Raw genomic sequence first — 23,830 nt, 5'->3', positions numbered from 1 at the left:
TTGTCATAGGGGAAAAGTTCTGGAGCACTAAGGGCTTGCTTAGGTGACAGTCTGGGGTCTCACAGGGCTTTTTGGCTTACTGCCACGGGTGGGGGTGGGGGGGAAGAAACAAGCTTCCACTCAAGAACAGCCAGAAATAGCAAAATGCCAGCAGCCCAACAGTCTTATCTCTCAGCCATTCGCTGGAGTGTTTGTGCATAAGCAGTTCTTAATAAATTATTCATCCTGATTTAATAGGGAGGAAATAAAATGCAACAGGTGTGGTTCTTCCTGCTTGTTGAATGGCTCTAAAATAAGCTTTCAGACACTGGTCGCCTCGGGGATAGTAGCAGGAGGACAAATCAGCTATATTTTAAGCTGATTACCCAGATGTTACAATACCTGTCAAATGGGGACATTTTGTTCCAGTGTCAGTGGTCATAGACTAGAACTCTGGAAAGGAAAGGAGAGTATTACATAAGCAATTTGCTTTACATATACACTGAAAAAGCCTCTCAGATGCAAGACATGGTCACATTCCAAATGTTATTGTACCTACTTGTAAACTTTGGTAGAACCTCATTTTAATAAGCTTAAAGAGACTTCCAAATTGCTACATTAGATGCAAATCTCATTAAACTTGAAGCCTAGTGCTATACTATACTAAAATACACTGCATTCTTTCCTGGGTTTAAAATTCACTTGTACAAAGCAAATGTTAGGTGCACAATTTATTTGCAAATGGCGTGTGTGGGAGGGAGGAAGGGGTGGGTGCCAAAGGATGAGCCTGCCTTGTGCCAACCCATTAGAGCCAGAGAAGGTAAATGATACTACTACATCTTTCTGCAGTGATTGTAGTTGAATGCAGCACAATATCTTAATGAAATATGACATGTTTTTCAAATGTTAGGTGGATATGTCTTGCAATTTTATAAATTGCATGGTTGTTTGTTTTTGCCTCAATTCCTCTGTTTCTTTTTTGGTCAGGAACTCATTGTATTGGCACTAACAGCTAAGGAATGCTGTAAAATGAACAGGGTTTTGAGTTGTCGTTTTCTGCTCAGAAAATAAAGGTTCACTAAAGACAGTTTGTAAGTGGGAGATGCTGAGAGCTCCAAAGCAAACCTCCCCAGATCTGCTGCTTTCTCTCCCGGGCCCTGGAGACAGCCATCACTCCTACTGTCCCTAATCTCTTTGAGCCTCAGCTTCCTTGTCTGCAAAATAAGGAACTGGATTCTTGTGATCTCTTTTGAAGTTGTGAGGTTCTAAAATTCTTTGATTCTACACACCCTGGATCAGGATTTAACAGAATCCCCAAATTTGATAAATATCACTAAGTCACAACTGACACACTTTCCATATGCTGTTGAGAATATTTAACAAAGCAGACAAAACACTACATGAAAAGGAAATATCTTCATCCAAAAAAATGGATGATTAAAAGGATAAATATTTCTCAGTGCTTTGTCTGTCTGAGATTTTGTTCCTCCACATCATTTCTATGCTGACAATGTTAATATATAAAGCTCTCTCAAGGCATGGAAATAGCCTTGTTCACTTGGATGTTAAAATGGCATTTTCCCTACATTATGCTTTATGAATGGAAGGTTAATGAAATTGTGCATGTTTCAGTTTTCACTCTACAGGTTATTTTGTAATGGGGATGAGGCTGTTCTGCCTTTAATTTGGTGTTTTATTAAATTAAATGTATTTCAAAGGAAGGGCCATTTTATTCTACTATTCTGCCTTATATTCACAAGCAAGAGGGCATGCTAACTGCTTCTCTTCTTGATACTTTTAGAAGTCTCCTGTTTCCAGTGAATATGGTATAAGCCCATATTTTATGTGCAGAAAGCAGAATTTTCTTTAAATGAAAAGTCTTTAAACTAAGGCAGGAGCTTGCTTTTGGATTCCTATGGTTTGCTCTCATCTCATCTTAAGAAAAAAAAAAAGGCTTTAAGCCATCAACACTTAACTCAATGGTTTTCAACTAATAGATTTAACATATCCCTTAGCTCAGTGGCTCTTGGTTGGAGGTTATTGGCATTGGGTGGGACAATATTCAGTTTGCATGACTGACCCATGCATTGCAAGGTATTTGGCATTCCTGGTTCTCACCCACTAAATGCCAGAGTGCTCTCTGATCACTGTGACACTCAGGCCAGCCCCACACACATTTCCAAATGCCACCTGCTCCGAAAGAGTCCAAAGTGGAAGTGTCCCTCTGAAGGAAAAAAAAAATAGAGGTCTAATAATAAGAGATTAATTTTCAAAAACCCAAAGATGGTCTGTATCCACTTGTGGAGAAACATGCCTTTATCATGTCTTAAGTTAACCTTCAGTTACCTTGGTGACTTCATTACTCCTTTGATGATTCTTCTATTAAGAGAAAAAGCATAAGAGAGGGTGTTTGAGGATGACATGACTTATAAAAAAATAATACACTTTTCCTGGATTTTAAATAAGAATGGAAGCTTTCATTAGGTACCTTTATAGAAAGCACAGATTTACTTCTCTTTCATACTATATAGATAGAATAAGTGTGGTCCATCGTAAAGTAACCTTTGAGAAGTAAAGATTCTGCATAATAAGAAACACACACAGGAGAATGAGTAGATTTTGTTTTTATGCTCCAGGTTCTTCTGTAGTATCAGGGTTTTGAATTCCAATAAAATTCAGCAAACAGGCATTGAGTGCTAAATGAAACAGATGTTCTTTTGGGTCCTGTGAATGTAAAAGATGCGTAAGACATGTTCTCTGCTTTTGAGGCTCACAGCTGTGCCTGGGAGACCAACTCTTGGATAACTAGGATGTAAAATAGTAAACATCAGCACAGAGGTATGTTTACATGCTCCAGGACTCAGGCAAAAATATAGTTGGTTTCACCTGGGGCATAGAAGGGTGGGGAGTGGGGTGGGGGAGAGAGATGGAGACCGGAAAATTGAGAAAAACACCTTAGAGAGAAAGTATCAAGTGAGTTGGACCTTGAGGAATAAATTGGGTCTACGGCCATACCACCCTGAACGCGCCCGATCTCATCTGATCTCGGAGGAATAAATTGGTATTTGCTAGGTGGTAATGGGGTAGGGAACAAAATTCCTAGCAGAAAAGAGCTTGTACATGATCCAAAAGTGTGCAAGAGAATGGAGAAAATCCAGTGTGGTGGGTCACTGGCAGAAGGGTGCTAGAGGGGAGGGTAGAAGATAAGTCATGAATGACAGTGTCCTGGTATGCCAGGCGAAGAAGCTGGAGCTTAATTACAGGTGGAAAGAAGTCAGTTTATATTTTTAAAGGAAAATGGAATAATCAGATTTATCTTGGGACAAGAACTCTGATGGCAATATGGAATATGGATAAATGTAGAAAAACTTCAACCAGGGATATCAGTATGGTGAATTGACTTCGAAACTTCACTTTTAAATACTCATTTAGGGGAGCCTGGGTGGCTCAGTCAGTTAAGTGTCTGCCTTCAACTCAGGTCATGGTCCTAGGATCCTGGGATCAAGCCCCACCTCAGGCTCTCTGTTCAGTGGGGAGTCTGCTTCTCTTTCTCCCTCCACTCCTCCCCAACTTGTGCTCTCTCTTGCTCACTCACTCTCTCAAATAAATAAATTTTAAAAAGATCTTTAAGCACTCATTCATAAGATTTGGAAAGCCGGGTTAATCCATAGCAAATTAAAGGCAGGTAATCTGTTTGAGGATTTTCACCAATGAAAAACAATTTTCACTGAAGTATAATTAATATCCAGTGTTATAGTCATTTCAGGTAAACAGTGTAATGATATAACAATTCTATATAGTACTCAGAGCTTATCACAATAAGCATGCTCTTAATCCCCTTTATTTCACTCATCCTCTCACCCGTCTCCCCTCTGACAACCACGTTTGTTCTCTGTATTTTTGTCTCTTTTTTCGTTGTCTCTTAAATTCCACATATGAATGAAATCCTATGGTATTTGTCCTTCTCTGTCTGATTTATGTCATTTAGGATTATACCCTCTAGGTCTACCCATATTGTTGCAAATGGCAAAATCTCATTCTTTTTATGGCTAAGTAATATTCCATTGTGTACATATACCACTTCTTCTTTATCCATTCACCTGTGGATGGATACTTGGACTGCTTCCATATTCTGGCTATTGTAAATAATGCTGCAATAAACATACGGGTGCATATGTATTTTCAAATTAATGTCTTCATTTTCTTTGGGTAGATACCCAGTAACGCAATTGCTGGATTGTAGGGTAGTTCTATTTTTAACTTTTTGAGGAATCTTCATACTATTTTCTGGACTAGCTGCACCTGTTCGCTTTCCCACCAGCAGTACATGAGGGTTCCCCTTTCTCCACATCCTCGCCAATACTTGTTGTTTCTTATGTTGTTCATTTTAGCCATTCTGACAGGTGTGAGGTGATATCTCATTGTGATTTTGATTTTCATTTTCCTGATGATGAGTGATATTGAGCATCTTTTCATGTGTTTGTTGTCCATCTGTATGTCTTCTTTGGAAAATTGTCTATTCATGTCTTGTGCCCATTTTTAAATTGCATTATTTGTTTTTTCAGTGTTGAGTCATATAAGTTCTTATATATATTTTGGATACTAACCCTTTATTGGATATGTCATTTGCAAATATGTTCTTTCATTGCATAGGTTGCCATTTTGATGGTTTCCTTTACTGTGCAAAAGCTTTTTATTTTGGTGTAGTCCCAATAGTTTTTTTCCCTTGCCTGGGGAGAAATACCTAGAAAATGTTTCTAGGCTGATGTCAAAGAAATTACTATTCACCACTGTACACTTTAATGATTTTCCCTATTCCTGATATTTTGAGTGCCCCTCCAACCACTATTCCATTCTGAAAAAAGGAAGCATGAAACAATTTTTGGTACCAGACCACCATGTTTGTATGATATATTCCTACTGCCGTAGGTACAGTTGACTGAGTCAGAGATTCACAGTAGGCACAAAAACAATCATCAAAGGCCTAGGTGGATTGGCTGTGGGTTTGGGGCAGTGACAGCTGTCCTTTGTTGGGTAAGGACTATTAAGCAACCAGATCCTCGCACGGTATCTGAGCATAAGGCATAGACAGAGACTTATAGAAAACACAATGGCAAAGAAGCCATGATACACAGGAAGAAGCTCACAGAAGAAACAAGGAGAGGCTGAGAAGGGCAGAGTGGTCAGTCAGAAGCAGCAGAAAAAAAGAGATGCTACACCCGCACGGAGCTGACTTCTGTGGGTGGGGCACCAATGTCCGTCTTGAGAGGTCCTCCTAAGCTTGCAGGTCTATTGTTCCACATTTGAAGCCCTTCTCATCACCTATGCAAGGTTCTCATGCCAAGAAGCTGGCTGTGGGGTTGCTCAGATTTTTTTCCTGCTCTTTTTTATGCCCTTTTATCTCTTAGAAAATAAATTCAATGAACTGAGGTCACTTTTATAAGTTTCTGTGTCTTGCAAACTATAGAAAATGTACACAACTCCCTAAGTGAGATGTTGGCATTTCTTCATAGTTAAGGACAGAAACAGCATTTGCTGAAGGCTTGTTATGTGCCAGGCACAGTCCCAAGAGCTGTATGTGCATGATCCGCAATTCAATTCCATGGCAACTCTGAGAGAGAGAGATTTTTCCATTATCCCCATTTTTACAGATGAGGAAAAGGTCTCAGAGAACTGAAATAACATGCCCATGTGAGCAGCTAGTGAGCGGCAGAAGCAGGGTCTGAATCCAGACTCACCGGGGACTAGAACTGACATTCCTGACAGCTGTACAATTGTGGTAGAGATGGCCAGTTGCTCCCCCCAACTCATGCTCCACCTTCCATAGAACATAGTTGTTGCTGAGAAGTCACTACCTAGCTGGTCAGTACATTTCCCAACCTCCTTGCTTCTAGGGAAAGCCATGGGACCAGTTTTTGCCAGTGGTGTATGAACTTTGGTTTCCTGTAAGGAGAATGCCCTCTCCACACTTTCCTCTTCTGCCAGCTGAACACAGATGAGAGGGTCAAGGCTTCAGGGAACAACAGAGCCACAATGTGGAAGAGCCCATTTCCCTGAGTCATAACATGGAAGAAAATTAATCACTGAAGAGGAACACCTGTGTTGTATTATTATATGAGCAGGAAATAAACTGAGACGCTTAGGTCTTTTTTTTTCCCCACAGTCTAATACAGCTGTGTTGCCTCCCTTTCTTGCCTTGAATGTAAAGAACAAAATGAGAAGCTTAAAGCTCGAACCTCTCATGCCCGGGGTAGGTTACCCAAGGTTGTTAAAGGATTGTGGTAACTATCTCCATTTCACTTTTTCCCCACACCAGCTATAGCTTTCTTGTTTTAACCAGCATAACAGAAAAACCAGAAGGTGTCATAAACACAGAGTGTGTTTGTAAACACATTGTTCTCATGCCTTCTCAAAATTCTTGAAGATTCAGGAGGAAACAAAACAGCAGAGCTCTGAGCCTAGTAGCACCTCTCATCTGTTAGCGGCCTCCATTCTCGTCCAACTTATGTTTAGATTTCACTTCCTATTTTACACCCCCACCTGCTGAATTGCAGCCACCTTTGGTGTGAAACCCAGCACCTGTTTGATGGGCTCGTGAGAGATGACGCAGCTGTTTTCAGTAGTAAGCAAAAGAGTAACACACCTGGAAAAAGACAGAGACTGGAAAGGATAGAAGCTAAGGAATTTGAAGAGCTGCCTGTACTGCTACCTGTTTGTGGACTATGTCACTGATGGTGAACAACGGGGATCCATCCCACAGGCCCCTTAAAGGGAGACATATAGGATGCACCTGGAGTTATCTGCCTGAGGAGATGGAGGAGAAAGAATTTACTCAAGAGTAACCATTCTTACTGGTCAAGAGTTGCCCTGTGGGTTGGTAAGACCCCTACACTCCCAGGTTTCATATTCTTGAGGACCAATCTGGGAGGTATACCATACTCAGGTATCAAAGAGGCCCCATTGAAGGGAGGAAAGGATAGGAGGAGGAGCTCTGGCAGCATCTAATATAGACTTCAATGCTGGGAAATGCAGGTGGGATTCGAGCCCATACCTTCTGGTATGTCACTGCCACTATGTCACTGCTCACTTGGCTGGGCGGAAAGAAGGCAGACCTGAGAGTTGGAACATTTGTCTGTAATTCTGGAATTGCTGCTATTCGCTACTTGACCTAGACAAACCATTTAATATCTGGACCTCAGTCTCCTTATTTCTAACATAAGCATACTGGACTTATTCATTAATTCCCAACATGTGTCAGTGGTAATGTTGCAGAATGTTGTTTAACAGGTATAGCTGGGAAGAAAAGGTTTTCTGCCCAAACAAGATTGGTAAATGGAACTAATGAAGTTCTATAGATTTCTTCATTAACAGGTATCTCAGAGTCCTTATAATATATATTGTACAAGATCCTTTATTTGAGAAACATCTTATAGAACGAGGTTGATTTTTATTCTAATATTTATTGAGCACTGTTTTCCAGGAATCATGCCAATAATTTATGATTTTTTTAAAGGTTTTATTTATTTATTTATTTATTTATTTATTTATTGCCAGACAGAGATCACAAGTAGGCAGAGAGGCAGGGAGAGGGAGGTGGGGGGAAAGCAGGCTCTCTGCTGAGCAGAAAGCCTGAAGCAGGGCTCTATCCCAGGACCCTGGGATCATGACCAGAGCTGAAGGCAGAGGCTTTAACTCACTGAGCCACCCAGGTGCCCCTAAAACTCATTTTTTAAATACTTTATTTGAGAGAGAGAGAGAGAACAAGTAGGGGGAGCAGCAGAGGAAGAGGGAGAAGCAGGCTCCCAGCTGAGCAGGGAGCCCAGTGTGGGACTCAGTCCCAGGACCTAGTGATCATAACCTGAGCCAAAGGCAGATGCCAAACTGACTGAGCCACTCAGATGCCCCCAAAATTCATTTATTTTTTAAAAACTGTGTTTGTTGAGCTCCTGCTATGTGTACTACATGGTGCCTGGCACTGGATATACCTCCATGAATAAGACAAAATCCTGATTTTTTACTTGGAGTTAAGATAGAGAAAAGAAAGGCAATAAACAGATACATGAACCAAAAAATTGGCATTCACCATTTCATCTTATTCCCACAACCACCAGTGAGACAGGAACTTTTAAAATTATGCCTATTTTGTAAATAATAAGACTGAGGATTTGCGAGGGTAACATTTAAAATCACAAAGGTAGAAATGACAGAACTAGGACTATATCTGCATTAAAGTCTGCTTGAACTATGTCGACATCAGGTGCATAGATTGAAATAATCAGTATCCTGGGACTCTTACATACTTTGCATTGATCCATGTTCAGCTCATGCCGGTAACCACTATTGTCTTAACCACTTTGCTCTATTGTCTCTTCCACCATCTTAAAGGTCAGTGCCCTGCAAAACACCAGCCTGAGAAACAATACACCAGAGATATTCTGGAGGAAGGATCTTTCAACCCTAATGAGACAAGTGGCAGCAAAATATTTTGTTTAAACACGGGGCAGAGATTCAGAACTCAAATGATTGAGAAGTGACAGTATTGTAAAGTATCTCATAAAGTTTTGGGAGTTATGCCTTTTAACAACTCTGAGTAGACTTACATTATTCTCTTCTTACCATAATAATTAAATTTTTCCTCTATAAAAAGTAAATGATGTTGTGGAAGTTCTTGCAACTTTAATAATCTAAGGAGTGACTTGTCAGCGATAAGCTGATTTAAAAAGCATATACTTTATCTTGACAACTTCCTTTGAAGAAAATAAAAAATCCAGGGCCCAAGTTTTATGATCCCTTGGTCTGTGATATCCCTATCAGAAATAATAAAGTAGGGAAAGGAGGATTATGCTTCGCTGTGTATGTCCTATTGAAATGGTCAGGATGGTTGAATATTAGAACTAAGAAATATTCTTTGAAGGTATGAACTATTTGTATGTAGGTAACACTTTCTTAAGTCCTTAGCTATCTTTACTATTCAAAGACTTTCCTTAAAACTTCATCTTCATCTAGATCTAATCTGACTCTGAAGTTTCCCAGCCAAAAGGAATTTGAGAGAGTTATAGTTCACATGAAATCTCTACAGTAGATGGAAACCTCTCTTTTCTTCTCTCTCCTCTCTCTCTCTCTCTCTCTCTCTCTCTCACACACACACACACACAATATTATCTTTAGATAACAAAGTAACCAGATTTGAAAAATGGAAAAAAACAAAAACAAAACAGATGGCTTTTTTGGTAAATTTTCACAGTAAAGGGTCACAAACAATTAAAACAAGGTAATCTTAAAAAGATGGGACCTCAATCATCTGAGGCCTTTAGAACCACATCCCCACTGGCTCTGGGAGGTAGGAAAAAATATCAGAAGAATAGTGCCTTTTACTTCCATCAATTGATATTCAATAGGGTCATGCTCTTTAGGTGTGCACTAGGTAAAGGAATGAGAAGGGGACAAAGAGCAGGAGAGTCAATGTTTTGACCATTCACCATAGACCACATGTTGTTGTTTTTAATGTATTATCTTATTTAATGGGGCTGAGGTAGGAATCATGTATCTTTGATTTCTGACTGAGATGCAAGTAAAAGTGATTTGAAATGTGTTGGAGGCTGTGCTGGGATAATATTAAGAGCCCTAACACTTTTAGGACTTTAGGACATTAACCCCTAAGGCAAGCCTCAAAAACTTCTCAACAAGAAAATATGGTTACCTATGAAGAACCTCTTTTGAATAACCAAGGTTTCATCAAACATGGAATGATTTTACAATGTTCAAGTAGATGATCAAGGCAAATGCATCTTCTGTTTTAAACAGTTCATAACAGAAAACTAATTGCAAATGATTGCAAAAAGAAAAGAGCAGGGTATATGGATAGTGAGATAGAAAACCGCATTATGAAAGGCCATCTCATTAGATCTTTGAAATTATTGTTCAGGATTCCTGGGCCCTGGTTAAGAGGAAGTAAATGTTTAGTTAGAGTTCTCATCGTACACAAGGAGGAGGCCATTTGCTAACAAGAATTCTTTGGATACTCATGTAAATTTGGAAAAAAGAGAACAAACGCTTGCAAAAGAAACTTTTGCTTGTCCTGGTAGAATAAAAACAGAACTGTAACTGCTTTCTAGCAATTATTGGGATAGTAAAGGTCCAGTGTTTTGTTTCAGAGGGGATTTAGTGCAACTATACCTCCTACACTTTGATCTCTTTGATCTCTTTCTACCTTGTTGATTCCCAAGTGTAGACTCCCCTGCCTGGGGTCAAAAACCTACCTCCAGCCTGAGATAGCCTAGTTTTTCATCAGGATGACACAAACAGGACACCTCCCACTCTACAAGCCTATACAGGTGGTCATTAAAAGGAACTACTCGTAATAGGTACAGGTGGCTATTTTTCCCCTTTATTAATCCATCAAATATATTTTGAGACATTCTCATGTCTTTACCAGGCCTTGGACACACCAGAGTGAATTATACCTTGTCATCTTTGTAGAGCTTTCAGTTTAGGATAAGTGACAGATAAAATCAGTAAACCACAGTATGATAGTTAATGGGACAGACACACACTTGGGGAGCACAGAGAATAGATGCTTCAGAAGACCTTGGAAAGTTTGAAAGTTTCCCCACGTTGCCAAGCAATAATGACTATGAAAAGATTGGAATAAAAATTTTTCTTTGTGTACCTTGTTCTGTTGGTGTCCAAACATACGGATGTCCTTTTGGAAGTCTACCATACTTCTTTTCCCTGATCGCTGTCAGCTCTTGAGGGTTGAATGACTCTGGCCCTGAGGACCTATTGGTGGCTTATTATGGAATGAATGTTTGTGTCTCCTCAAAATTCATACTTGGGAGCCACACCCTATATTGCGATGGTGTTAGGATGTGGGGCCTTTGGAAGGTTATTTGATTTAGATGAGGTCATAGGATGGAGGCTACAGAAATGGGCTTAGTGTCCTTACATGAGTCAGGAGAGAGATTATTTCCTCTCATTTCTCTGGCATGTGAGGATACCCCGAGAAGTCAGCAGTCTGCAACACAGAAGAGAGCTTTCAACCAAATCTGCCCATGCTGGCACCTTGATAATGGACTTGCAGCTTCCAGAACGATGAGAAATAAATTTCCGGTTTCTTTGTCATTTAGCCAGTCTATGGTATTTTGTTTTAGCAGCCTGATCTGACTAAGACATGGCCTCTTGCTTACCTTCACTTAGTCTTACAGGTCACATTGGTTACATGCTGTCTGAATCCTTTTGCAGGCTTGTTACAAAGGCAGTGCTGGGCACAGATCCAGCTGAAGAGCTTGGCCTTCATTATTGTCTTTTAACCAAAGCACAATGTCAGCTTTGTCTCTTTTATTATGCTGATAGCCAGCACTAATCAAATTTAACATTTTTGTCCTTCTATTCATTTTCTATAGCTATCATTCCTCTGATACTTCATTACCTACTTCCTCAGAAGACGAAGTTTTTATTCAAGGTAGCAGGGGTGGTGGTGGAGAAGCTGATTGCAAAAGATTTATCCAAGCAGAAATTCCCATAAAATCAGTTAATATCAATTCAATGAAAACTGAAGTGTCTATTTTGTGCCAAGTAGAGACAATTTAAATTTGGGGAATCTAAACTGACATATATGCAAATAAATGAGGGGATGCAAAGCAGTGTGCAGATTTAATGCAATCCCTATCAAAATGCCAACAGCATTTTTCACAGAACTAGAACGATCCTGAAATTTGAATGGGACCACAAAAGACCCTGATTAGTCAAAGTGATCTTGAAAAAGAAAAAACTGGAGGTATCACAATTCCAGACTTTGAGTTGTTACCAGACTTTGAGTTATGTTACAGAGCTGTATTAATAAAAACAGTATGGTCTTGGCACAAAAATAAATACACAGATCAATGGAATAGAATAGAAAACTCAGAAATAAGCCCATGATTATATGGTCAATTAATCTTCGACAAAGGAGGAAAGAACATACAATGAGCAAAAGATAGTCTCTTAAACAAACGGTTTTGGGAAAATTGGACTGGAACATGCAAAAGAATGAAGCTTGGCTTTCTTAAACCACACACAAAAATAAACTCAAAATGAATTAAAGACATAAATGTGAGACCTGAAACCATAAAAATCCTAGATCAGAGCACAGGCGATAATGTCTGATGTCAGCCATAGCAACATTTTTCTAGATGTATCTCTTGAGTCAAGGGAAACAAAAGCAAAAACAAACTATTGGGACTACATCAAAACAAAAAGCTGCTGCACAGTGAAGGAAATAGTCAAACTAAGATATAACTTACTGTATGGGGGAATATACTTGCAAATGGTATTTCCGATAAAGAGTTAGTATCCAAAATATATAAAAAACCATACAACTCAAAACTAAAAACACAGGGGCACCTTCGTGGCTCAGCAGTGGGTTAAGCCTCTGCCTTAGGCTCAGGTCATGGTCTCAGGGTCCTGGGATCAAGCCCTGCATTGGGCTCTCTGCTCAGCAGGGAGTCTGCTTCCCCCTTCTCTCTCTGCCTGCCTCTCTGCCTACTTGTGATCTCTTTCTCTGTCAAATAAATAAATAAAATCTTTAAAAATATATGTATATTTTTAAAAAAACAAAAAAAAGATAATCTGATTAAATCTGGGCAGAAGACATGAACAGATATTTCTTCAAAGAAGACATACAGATGGCCAAAAGACACATGAAAAAATGCTCAATATCACTCATCATCAGGGAAAGGCAAATCAAAATCACAATGAGATATTATCTCATACCTGTCAGGATGGCTAAAATCAGTAACAAAAGAAACAACAGGTGTTGGTGAGGATGTGGAGAAAGGGGAACCCTCATGTACTGATGGTGGGAAAGCAAACAGGTCAGCCAGTTTGGAAAAGAGTATGGAGGTTCCCCACAAAGTAAAAATAAATCTACCCTACAGTCCAGCAATTGCATTACTAAGTATTTACCAAAAAAATTCAAAAATACAAATTCAAAGGGACACATGCACTCCTATGTTTACAGCAACATTATTTACAGTCACCAAATTCTAGAAGCAGCCCAAGGTTCTACGGATAGACAAATGATAAAGAAGATGTGATATACACATATATACAATGCATTATTATTCAGCCATAAAAAAAGGTGAAATCTTACTATTTGAAATAACATGGATAGAGCTAGAGAGTATAATGCTAAGTGAAGTAATTTAGAGAAAGACAAGTATCATATGATTTCCTCATCTGTGGAATTTAAGAAACAACAAATGAACAAAGGAAAAAAGAGGAAACAAACTAAGAAATAGGACTCTATTTCCTATTTCTTTGTTTGTTTGTTTAGGGAGCACATGAGTGGGTTGGGGAAGATGGGCAGAGGGAGAGGGAGAGAGAATCTTCAGCAGTCTCCACTCCCAGCATAGAGCCCCATGTAGGGCCTGACTTCATGACCCTGAGATCATGAACTGAACCAGAGACTTTACTGACCGAGCCACCCAGGTACCTACCCCAGACTCTTAACTATAGAGAACAAACTGTTGGTTACCAGAGGGGAGGTGGGTGGGGAAGATGTGTGAAATAGGTGGGGGCAATTAAGATTTCATGTATCATAATAAGCACTGAGTAATGTATAGAATTGTTGAATCCCTGACTATGTTATATTGTTATATTGTACAGCTGAGACTAATATAACACTGTGTATTAACTGTACTGAAATTAAAATTTAGAAGTTGATTAAGATAAATAAATGAAGGTCAGATGGATGGTTGGATATGGATGGGAGAAGTGGCAAACAGATAAGGCAAGTGCCTTTGCCCTCCAGAATCTTACCAATAGGAAAACAGTTCACACCCTTAGTAGGATATATGCCATAACTATAGTTGCCATGTTGTCTAAACCAAGACTGCCAAGTACTGGCATTGCCAGATAACTAGGACTGAAATTCACTTTACCTGTAACACAAAATGAAATCTTAAAGGAACAAATTAATTCTAACTGGGAAGAGCGGGATGTCTATACAAAGGAACTGGTATGTAGGTAGTCTGTGAACAGTGAGCAGGATTAGACCATCAAGCAACCAAGAAGGACAAAGTTTTGGGAAAGAAAGAACATAGTAGCAAGGGCACAGAGCTGGGTAAGCCCAGTGCTGGAGGTAAGCCCAGAGCTGCTGGAAGATGAAACTCAAGAGAGGGTTTGGGGCTGATGGTGAGGGAATTTTTGCTCCATAGAAAACGAGGAGCCATAGATTAAACCTGACATGGGAAGGAGGACACAGGATTCTGACAATACATCTTAAGCTCCAGAAGGCCAAAAACCATGTCTTCTGGTTCAACTCAGTTCTACAAATAAGCATCAGAGCTTGAAGGAAGATTAGAAGGGATCTAGTGTCTAGTCCTAACATCCCTCAATCCAAATGAGAAAAATTAATGACTTAAATGACTCACATAACTACTCAAATGACTCATGTACTACTTAGTGATAAAAACAGATTCCTGCTTTGCCACTTACTATCTCTGGTTTTAGGCAAATTATTTAACCTTTTCAACTCTTAGTTTCCTCATCCATAAGAGGATGGTTGTTATGATGATTCAGTGATAATATAAATAAAATGTTTAGTAACAGGCCTGATTATGTAGGAAGAACTCAGTAGTCACAAAAATTATAGTTAACAACAAAAATAATAACTACATTATTAGCAAAGTCCCCCATTCTGTCTGAAGCTCTTTTATATGTGCCTGTGGTACCCAATCCTGACTGATCGTCTGAATCACCCAGGGTGTTTTAGAGGGTTATAAATTTCCTGGACTACCCCAAACCTACTGGCTGTGAATCTTCAGGTGGCTAGGGAATCTGGACTTTTGAAAAGTTTTCTAGACATTCCTGACAATAAGAACCAGGATTAAAAACAACTAGCCGTATTTCCTGCTTTTCAATGTTTATTTTCTTAGTCTTTGAATAAGAACATGGAATTACTTCCATATTTCAGTCCCTTAACTGTAGGTGCAGGAGGTAGGGTTGGGGCAAAGGGTATTGCACATAATGCTGGGATCCCAGGAGATTAGAAACACACATCTGTACTCAAAAGAAAGGAGGGATTGGACAGCAAGATTGGAAATGGGATATTTATCCCTGGTGGAAATGATTAATTATGCCCATTTTGCACATACATTTGCATGTCTCTTAATATAACATATGCAAATACATCTTTAATAGCATGACTTGTTTGCCAATGTTGAATGCTAACTGTAAATAATTTCTCTTTTTTTGTTGTGCTTAGGAAACTTCAATATGGCACTTGCTGGCAGACAGTTGCTATCTCCTGGATTTAGCAACATATTAAGTAATCATTTCAGAAACATTTTCCACTTACTACTAACAAAAGAGATCTAGACAATAATTTGTAGTTGTCTGTGGAAATAGAGGATAGGTAGAGCAGGAATAATTTAAATGTATGGAAAATTGAAAAAATGTGACCTATAGTTTCCATTTTTTTCTTACTGTTTGTTAATACAGAGAAAAAATAAGCTATTAGAAATTTTAGCCCTTCTTTTAAGATTCCAGTTACTTTTTTTAAAAAAATATTTTATTTACTCATTGGACAGACAGAGATCACAAGTAGGCAAAGAAGCAGGCAGAGAGAGGAGGAAGCAGGCTCCCTGCTGAGCAGAGAGCCCGTTGCGGGGCTCAATCCCAGGACCCTGAGATCATGACCTGAAGGCAGAGGCTTAACCCACTGAGCCACCCAGGTGCCCCTCCAGTTACTTTTTTGATAATGTCACCAACAGCCAACAAAATATGAGCAATAGAATAAAGGAGAGAAAATAGCTGTGGGCCTTGCCAATCAGTCCCTGGAAAGATGGATCACTGAATACCCCCCGTCTGCATTCCCTTCCCCCTTGCCCTCCTCTTCCCCACTCTCAGTCCTCTGGCCATTCAGTCTGTAGAAGAACCCCAGAAACACTGGTTCAACCTACAGATTCCTAGGGCCCCACTTCCAGAGTTTCTTCCTAAACACAGCATATCTAGGGGTGGACCCAGGACTCCACACTAAAGGCAGTCAGTACCTTCTCTCCCCGATCAACCCTGTGATTTTGAAATAGACAGTTCTCAGGATACACTTTGAAAAACACTGCCCTGAGTAATGTAGAATCTCAGTGTGGCTCCTGGACCAGCAGCACCAGCATCACCTGGAAATTTATCAGAAATGCAGAATCTCAGAACCCCTCTAGCCTACTCAGTCAGAATCTGGATTTTAACAAGACCCCCCAGGTGATTCATAGGCACATTCAAATTTAAAAAGCACTGGTCTAGGGATGCCTGGGTGGCTCAGTTGGTTAAGCGGCTGCCTTCGGCTCAGGTCATGATCCCAGCGTCCTGGGATCGAGTTCCACATCGGGCTCCTTGCTTGGCAGGGAGCCTGCTTCTCCCTCTGCCTCTAGCCTGCCTCTCTGTCTGCCTGTGCTTGCGCTCTGTATCTCTCTCTCTCTCTCTAACAAATAAATTAAAAAATCTTAAAAAATAAATAAATAAAAATAAAAAAAATAAAAAGCACTGGTCTAGAGTAAGCATCTTCTCATCTCTTTGCATATGTGAACCTATTTGTTTCCCCCACAGCCCTACCCTTCTTAATTACCTGGGATTGCTAAATTCTTGGGATGGGTCCCCAGATGGGCCAGAAGCTCTGGGGGAGGGCCCACCAGCGAGTGTTCTAACAAGCCCTTTTGTCCAGGTAATTCTTTTTTTTTTTTTTAAAGATTTTATTTATTTATTTGACAGACAGAGATCACAAGTAGGCAGAGAGGCAGGCAGAGAGAGAGAGAGGGAAGCAGGCTCCCTGCTGAGCAGAGAGCCCGATGCGGGCCTCGATCCCAGGACCCTGAGATCATGACCTGAGCCGAAGGCAGCAGCTTAACCTACTGAGCCACCCAGGCACCTGTCCAGGTAATTCTGATGCATACTAAAGTTTGAGAACCACTGGCATTGATGTTACTGGCCTGCATTTAAAAATGACATTCACTGGAATATTCAGCATCTTCTGCTGTGTATAACAAATCGGCCAATGTCATATGATATAAAGCAAATCCCACAGGGTCTTGCTTCATATTGTCAATCCTCCAGAATCAGTCAATCCCATAATATCTCTTACCTCCTACTTCACTGGTGAAGAGGATACTTTGACGAATACAAGTGTCGGAAGTGATCTTCTCTTGCAGTAATTAATGAAATGCCAGGATCCGAGAAGAACCTGGGTAGCTGTGCTGTATAAAGTGGCTCAGACTGTTGAGTTTCAAATGAAAAATAACTTCCTGATCCAAAAACCTTGGAGGTTACAAATTCATATTTTCTACTTTCTGGCAACTGACTCAACTGAAACAGCCTGAGTGAAAATACCAAGTTTGGCTGATGCTCAAAAGAGAGCCCCTGAACATGAATGGGGTGCGGTATGGTGGAAAGGTCAGGGAAATTATGACTGGGACACTGAGCAAGTCCATTTAAGCTGAATGCATCCACCTTTGTTTCATTCTTGTTTGGACTTCCCAATAGATTATCAAACTCAATGCCTGACCTAATACCAACTTGTTCTTAGAAGTTTTTGTTTCCCTCTTGCCCCACTATCAGTTTGACTGTCTTGGGCTTTCTGTATCTCTCTGTCTCTGTCTCTCTTCCTGTCTCTGGTCTCTCTCTTTTTTTTTTTTTTAAAGATTTTATCAATTTGACAGACAGAGATCGCAAGTAGGCAGAGAGAGAGGGGGAAGCAGGCTCCCTGCTGAACAGAGAGCCCGATGCGGGGCTCCATCCCAGGACCCTGAGATCATGACCTATCTAAAGGCAGAGGCTTAATCCACTGAGCCACCCAGGCACCCCGCCTCTTTTAATTTAATTTAATTTAATTTAATTTAATTTGTGTGTGTGTGTTCCAAAATTCATTGTTTATGCACCTCACCAGGGCTCAATGCAATACGTGCCCTCCTTAATACCCACCACCAGGCTCACCCAATTCTCCACCCCTCAGATTGTTTTTCAGAGTCCATCGTCTCTCATGTTTTGTCTCCCCCTCTAATTTCCCTCAACTCACTTTTTCTCTCCATCTCCCAATGTCCTCCATGTTATTCCTTATGCTCCACAAGTCGGTGAAACCATATGATAATTGACTTTCTCTGCTTGACTTATTTCATTCAGCATAATCTCCTCCAGTCCCGTCCATGTTGATACAAAAGTGGGATATTCATCCTTTCTGATGGAGGCATAGTACTCCATAGTATATATGGACTATATCTTCCATATCCATTTGTCTGTTGAAGGGCATCTTGGGTCTTACCACGGTTTGGCGACCGTGGCCATTGTTGCTATGAACATTGGGGCACAGATGGCCCTTATTTTCACTACATCTGTATCTTTGGGGTAAATATCCAGTAGTACAATTGCAGGGCCATAAGATGGCTCTATTTTTAAATTATTAAGGAATCTCCACACTGTTTTCCAAAGTGGCTACACCAACTTGCATTCCCACCAACAGTTTAAGAGGGTTCCCCTTTTTCCACGTCCCTTTCCCTGCCTTTTCATCATAGTCTATGTTCTCTGCCAGTGACTCTCCCTAGCATCCCATCCCAATCTCTTTGAGGAAAAGATCAGCATGCCTCCCTGGGGATAGGGATGGGGGGAGGAGTGGATTGCAATATGGACAAAAGGAGAGAGGCTGCCAATAAGGCTTTTGTTGGTACTGTTGATTACTTTTTGTGCTGTTGGAGACTTGCATGTTATCCTGCTATCTCTGCTCCCCCCCCCCAACCTTTTTTTTAATTTGTGAGTGTTTGCCATAGATCATTATCATGATAGTTCTCGTTGGGACTGGAGTACTAGTTTATCAAAATGTCAGCATAAAGACCAAAAGTCAAGCAAATTTGCTGCAATAAGGAGAGGCTTTAAATTTGCTGTCAGTTAAGAAATCCTCTCGAATTCAAAGTACAAGCCTGGTTGAAAGCATTTTTTAATAATTGTGACTGAATGAGTGTGAGGTTAACCCGGTGTGCACGCACTTTGATCTTGTGCCTTGTTAAATTTCTCAGTTTTAATAATTGGGGCCATTATTTATGCCATGATTTCAGGAGCTATGCTATCAGGGACTGCCTAAAATATAAAATCAGTTTCATTTTGCTAATTTTACTTGTTGAAACTCACACTATCCCCCTTTTATTCTCTTTGAATGTTAATGATAGTGTACCCTGGAATAACTTTCTTCTTCAAGTTTTAATTATAGTTTGGTTAAAATACCAAACCATTTTAACATTGAAAATATTTGGCAAATAAGCCTGATAAGAGAATTTTTATAAAAGTTCTCATTGTGTCTTGGATAAAAACACAAAGAAATGAGGCATGGGGAAATAGAACTTTATCTCCTTGGAATTTTATGTCTTTCTGCAATACATAAAATTGAAGTCCTAGCAGACCAAAGGGGGGAAAAAAAAAGAAAAGAAAAAGAAAGAAAGATTCCTTAAATCTGATTATCAAAAAGCAATTCATCTTGCTTGAGTATTTCCATCAATGCATCCCCAAAGCCACTTTCTCAATTAGCCTTCCTGTCTTGATGTATGGATTTTTGTGCATGTGTTATCATTTGGAGAAACCTCTTAGCATATGGTGGAAAAAACACTGTTTTTCTAATTTTATGTTTTATTTCTTAATGACCTACTTCTCTGCAGTAGCTTTAGTGGACTGGTTTAAGTTCAGTCTGACTCTTTGGAGAGTGCTTTACTCTGTGGCAGTTGTCTCAGCTGGGATAGAGCCAAGATGTTTACATGAATGTGGTGGGGGAAGGGAGTGGTTACATCGTCTCAGCTTTTGCCACTTTTGGAGACAGCTTACAAATTGTAGGCACTCAGAATAAGTAGCATCATTAGTGGGTGTAAAATGCCCTAAGGATATGGAGTGATTTAGAACTCTAGGATTCAGTGAAGAGAGAAAGTTAGGGGCTCAGTTGTCTCAGGGAACTGGATCCAATAGTGTGCTCAACTGTGACCTTGGGTAAATCACTTGACCTTAATTCTTCATCTTTAAATAGGGTGAATACATGCATTTTCCTTTTTTTTTTGAAATGCTGCAAGTTATCAGGGCAGTATTGACCACACACAAAGAAATCTTTTTTACTTTAAGACAATTATTTTGGGTAATGTTTTGTAAAAGACTGCTTCTGTGTAGATTCTGTGAAAATTGTAGGTGCCATAAAGGACATTAGCTCCTAGCTGAAGGGGTCATTGACAGAATAATTATTTCATTTCCCTAAAAAGGAAGATGGGCTGGGCTCTTTGTAAATTTGGTCTTTTGAAGCTAAAGTAGAAATTGTATGCATAATTTAATTAGTCAGTATTTTGTAGCCTAGATTAAGTGATCTTGCTTACATTAATATTTCCATCAAACATGAACACTCTTGGTGAATCAATAAAGCAAAACATAAGTACTCAATTGAGTTCTTCCTTTGCAATCACTATGTTATGCACTGCTGGGTTTCCAGAACTTTGCTCTCAAAAAGGCTTATATTTTAGATAACTCTCCAGCAGAACTTTCTATGGTGATGGAAATGCTCTATGCTGGTGCTAACCAAGATAGTTGAAACTCGCCACATAGAGCTATTGAGCCCTTGAAATGTGGCTAGTGTAACTGAGGAACCAAAAATTAAAATTTTATTCAATTTTATGTAATTTAAATTTAAATCACCACATAAGGGTAATGACTACCTTAGTGGGTGGCCATTTTAACTGAAGACAAAATCAATGCCCATAAAACCATTAATGACCACCATAAAGAGGTATACAAGGAAATGTTAACTTGGATGAAGGAGATCTTGAGCTGAACCTGGTACACTAGAGTAAAGCAGAAAATGGAAGAGAAGAGATGTTCTGGGCTGAGGGAGTAATAAAACAATGACATGAAGACAAGAAGAGCCTGCTGCTATGTCTGAACAGTTAGGACATCACATTGATGGGTGCTGAAGAGTCCTGCTAGAGCTGAAGGGGAAAGAAGACTGGTGGTGAGGGAAGAAGGGGTGAGTGAAGGGGGAATGCCTGTCATGTACCATGCACTTCACATGTGTAATAGGACTTAATCCTCACAACCAACCGATGTACAGTTACTACTCTTATCCTTCTTTTATACCCAAGAAATAGAGTCAGGGAAGTTATGTAATTTCTCCCAAGGTCATTACCTAGAAAACAGTGAGCTAAGGTTTAGAATCCAGGTAACTTTCCTCCAGGTGCCATGCTCCTTAACTGTATCACTCTACTGCTCTGGTCTAGTATGCAGATTTTGGGGTGCCTGGGTGGCTCAGTGGGTTGGGCCTCTGTCTTCAACTCAGGTCATGATCTCAGGGTTCTGGGATTGAGTCCTGCATCAGGCTTTCTGCTCAGCAGGGAGCCTGCTTCCTCCTCTCTCTCTCTCTCTGCCTGCCTCTCTGCCTATTTGTGATCTCTGTCTGTCAAATAAATAAAATTTTAAAAATCTTATAAAAAAAAAAAGAATGCAGATTCTGGGGACGCCTGGGTGGCTTAGTTGCTTAAGCAGCTGCCTTCGGCTCAGGTCATGATCCCAGTGTCCTGGGATCGAGTACCACATCGGGCTCCTTGCTTGGCAGGGAGCCTCTTCTCCCTTTGCCTCTGCCTGCCATTCTGTCTGCCTGTGCTCGCTCTCTCTCTCTCTCTCTGATAAATAAATAAAAAATCTTAAAAAAAAAAAAAAAGACACACACACACACACACACACACACAAAGAATGCAGACTCTGGTATCGTTGCTCTTCTGTCTCTGTTAATTTATAGCTATAGACATCTATAAATTAAGGAAAAGAAAAGTACATCATTTAAGAGCTTTGTGGTAGGACTATATAAGCTATTGCATGTGGCCCACCTAACCGTGCCTGGTACCTAATAAGGACTCACTAAATCTTTGCCTAATGTTATTATACCAGAAACAGACTCAAAAGGCAGCAAAGTAGTTAGGAGTTGTATGAGTAGGCATTAGGCAATTATTGCAGCTTCTTGAACTGAGGATTGTCATGTTGAATCTATTTTTTTATAAGGGACAAAGGATAGGGGTACTTGGCTCGTTCAATCTAAAGAGCATGTGACTCTTGATCTCAGAGTCATGAGTTCAAGCCCCACATTGGATGTGGAAATTACTTAAATATATAAATATTTTTTTTAATTTTAAAAAATAAAGAATAAACGACAGAAGGGGGGAAAGGAAGGAAGACTGGAATCAAGGAGGCCTCCACAAGGCAGACATCCAACAGATGACAAAGTGTTACTTTATTTTTGCCCTTGACACAAGAGTAATAAATATTGATTGGGGATAATTTTTAAATTTGAAACATAGGCAAGGAAAAAAATGAAATCTCCCATAATACCATATCTAAGAGATAATCACCATCAGTATTTTGGTATATGTCCATCCAGGTTTTTATGTTTTGTGTTTGTGTGTATTGTGTTAATTTATCATACTTACCCACAGTAAAATCGTACTTTTGGTATACTTTTCTATGAATTTTGGCTAACGCACACTGTCGCATAATAACCAGTATGACTAGGATACAGTACAGTTTCATTGCCCTAAAAATTTCCTTTGCTGTCCTTATTCCTCCTACTGCCAACTGTAGCCACTGGTGACCACTGATCTGTTTTGTATTCCTATAATTTTGTCTTTTCTGGAATGTCATATGGTGGAAGCATATAAGATTTAGCCATTTGAGTCTGCCTTCCCTTATCAGCATAAGGCATTTCAGGTTTATCCATATGTGTATAAGTACTTTGTTTCTTTTTACTGCTGAGTAATATTTCACTGTGTAGATGTACCACAGCATACTTCCATTCACCAGAAGAACATTTGAGTTGTCTCCAGCTTTTAGCAATTTGAAGAAAACCACTGGAAAATAAGTTTTCATTTCTCTTAGGTAATACCTACAAAGGGTTTGCTGGACCATTTGTGAAGTAAATGTTTATAAGAAAATGCCAATCTCTTTTCAGAGTAGCTGTACCACATTTGTATGTCTACTACCAAGTATGGGTGTTCTGGTTGCTCCACATCTGGACCAACACCTAATCAGTATGATCAGTTTGTTTGTTTGTTTGTTTGTTTGTTTTAAAGCACTCTAATAGGTATGTAGTGCCATATAATGGTGGTTTAATTTTCATTTCTTTATATGAATGTTGAGTATCTTTAGATGTGTTTTTTTATCTTCCAATAGAGAAAATGTTATTTCTGCTTTTCCAAATATATACCTTTTATTTCTTTTTCTTAACTCATTGCATTGACTAGGACCTTAAGTATGGTGTTGAATAGGAGTAGTGAGAACAGACATCCTTATCTCGGTCCTGTTCTTAGGGAGAAAAGTACTCATTCTTTCACCACTGGACATGAAGTTAGCTGTAGATTTTTTGTAGATGCCCTTTATTAGGAATTCCCTTTATTAAGGAATTTTCCTTCATTTTCTAACTTGCTAAAAAGATCATGAACAGGTGTAGAATTTTTTCAAGTGCTTTTGCATAAAATTGGAATATCTTATGATTTTTCTTCTTTAGTCCATTGATATGGTGAATTACATTGACTGATTTTCTAATGTTGGGTCAGCCTTGCATTCCCAGGATAAATCCCACTTAGCCATAATATACTATCTTTTACACATGTTGTTGTGTTTAATTTACTTGTGTGTATATGTATATATATTTTTTAAGATTTTATTTATTTATTTGACAGAGATCACAAGTAGGCAGAGAAGCAGGCAGAGAGAGAGGAGGAAGCAGGCTCCCCACCAAGCAGAGATCCCGATGCGGGGCTCGATCCCAGGACCCTAGGATCATGACCCGAGCCAAAGGCAGAGGCTTTAAACCACTGAGCCA

General features: G+C 39.7%; 1 long non-coding RNA gene across 1 annotated transcript; it reads right to left on the bottom strand.

Annotated features, from left to right (window-relative positions):
* Positions 1-392: 392 nt before the first annotated feature.
* Positions 393-10,749, bottom strand: LOC309866494. Its single transcript, XR_014312721.1, has 3 exons — positions 10,649-10,749; positions 2,326-2,358; positions 393-432 (listed from the first exon to the last, which is right to left on the bottom strand). It is a non-coding gene; the product is annotated as an uncharacterized lncRNA (long non-coding RNA).
* Between the last annotated feature and the right edge of the window lie 13,081 nt (positions 10,750-23,830).

This window comes from Mustela nivalis, assembly GCF_964662115.1.
Source record: "Mustela nivalis genome assembly, chromosome: 6".
NCBI lineage: Eukaryota > Metazoa > Chordata > Mammalia > Carnivora > Mustelidae > Mustela > Mustela nivalis.
This window is presented reverse-complemented; position numbering and strand designations above follow the sequence as displayed.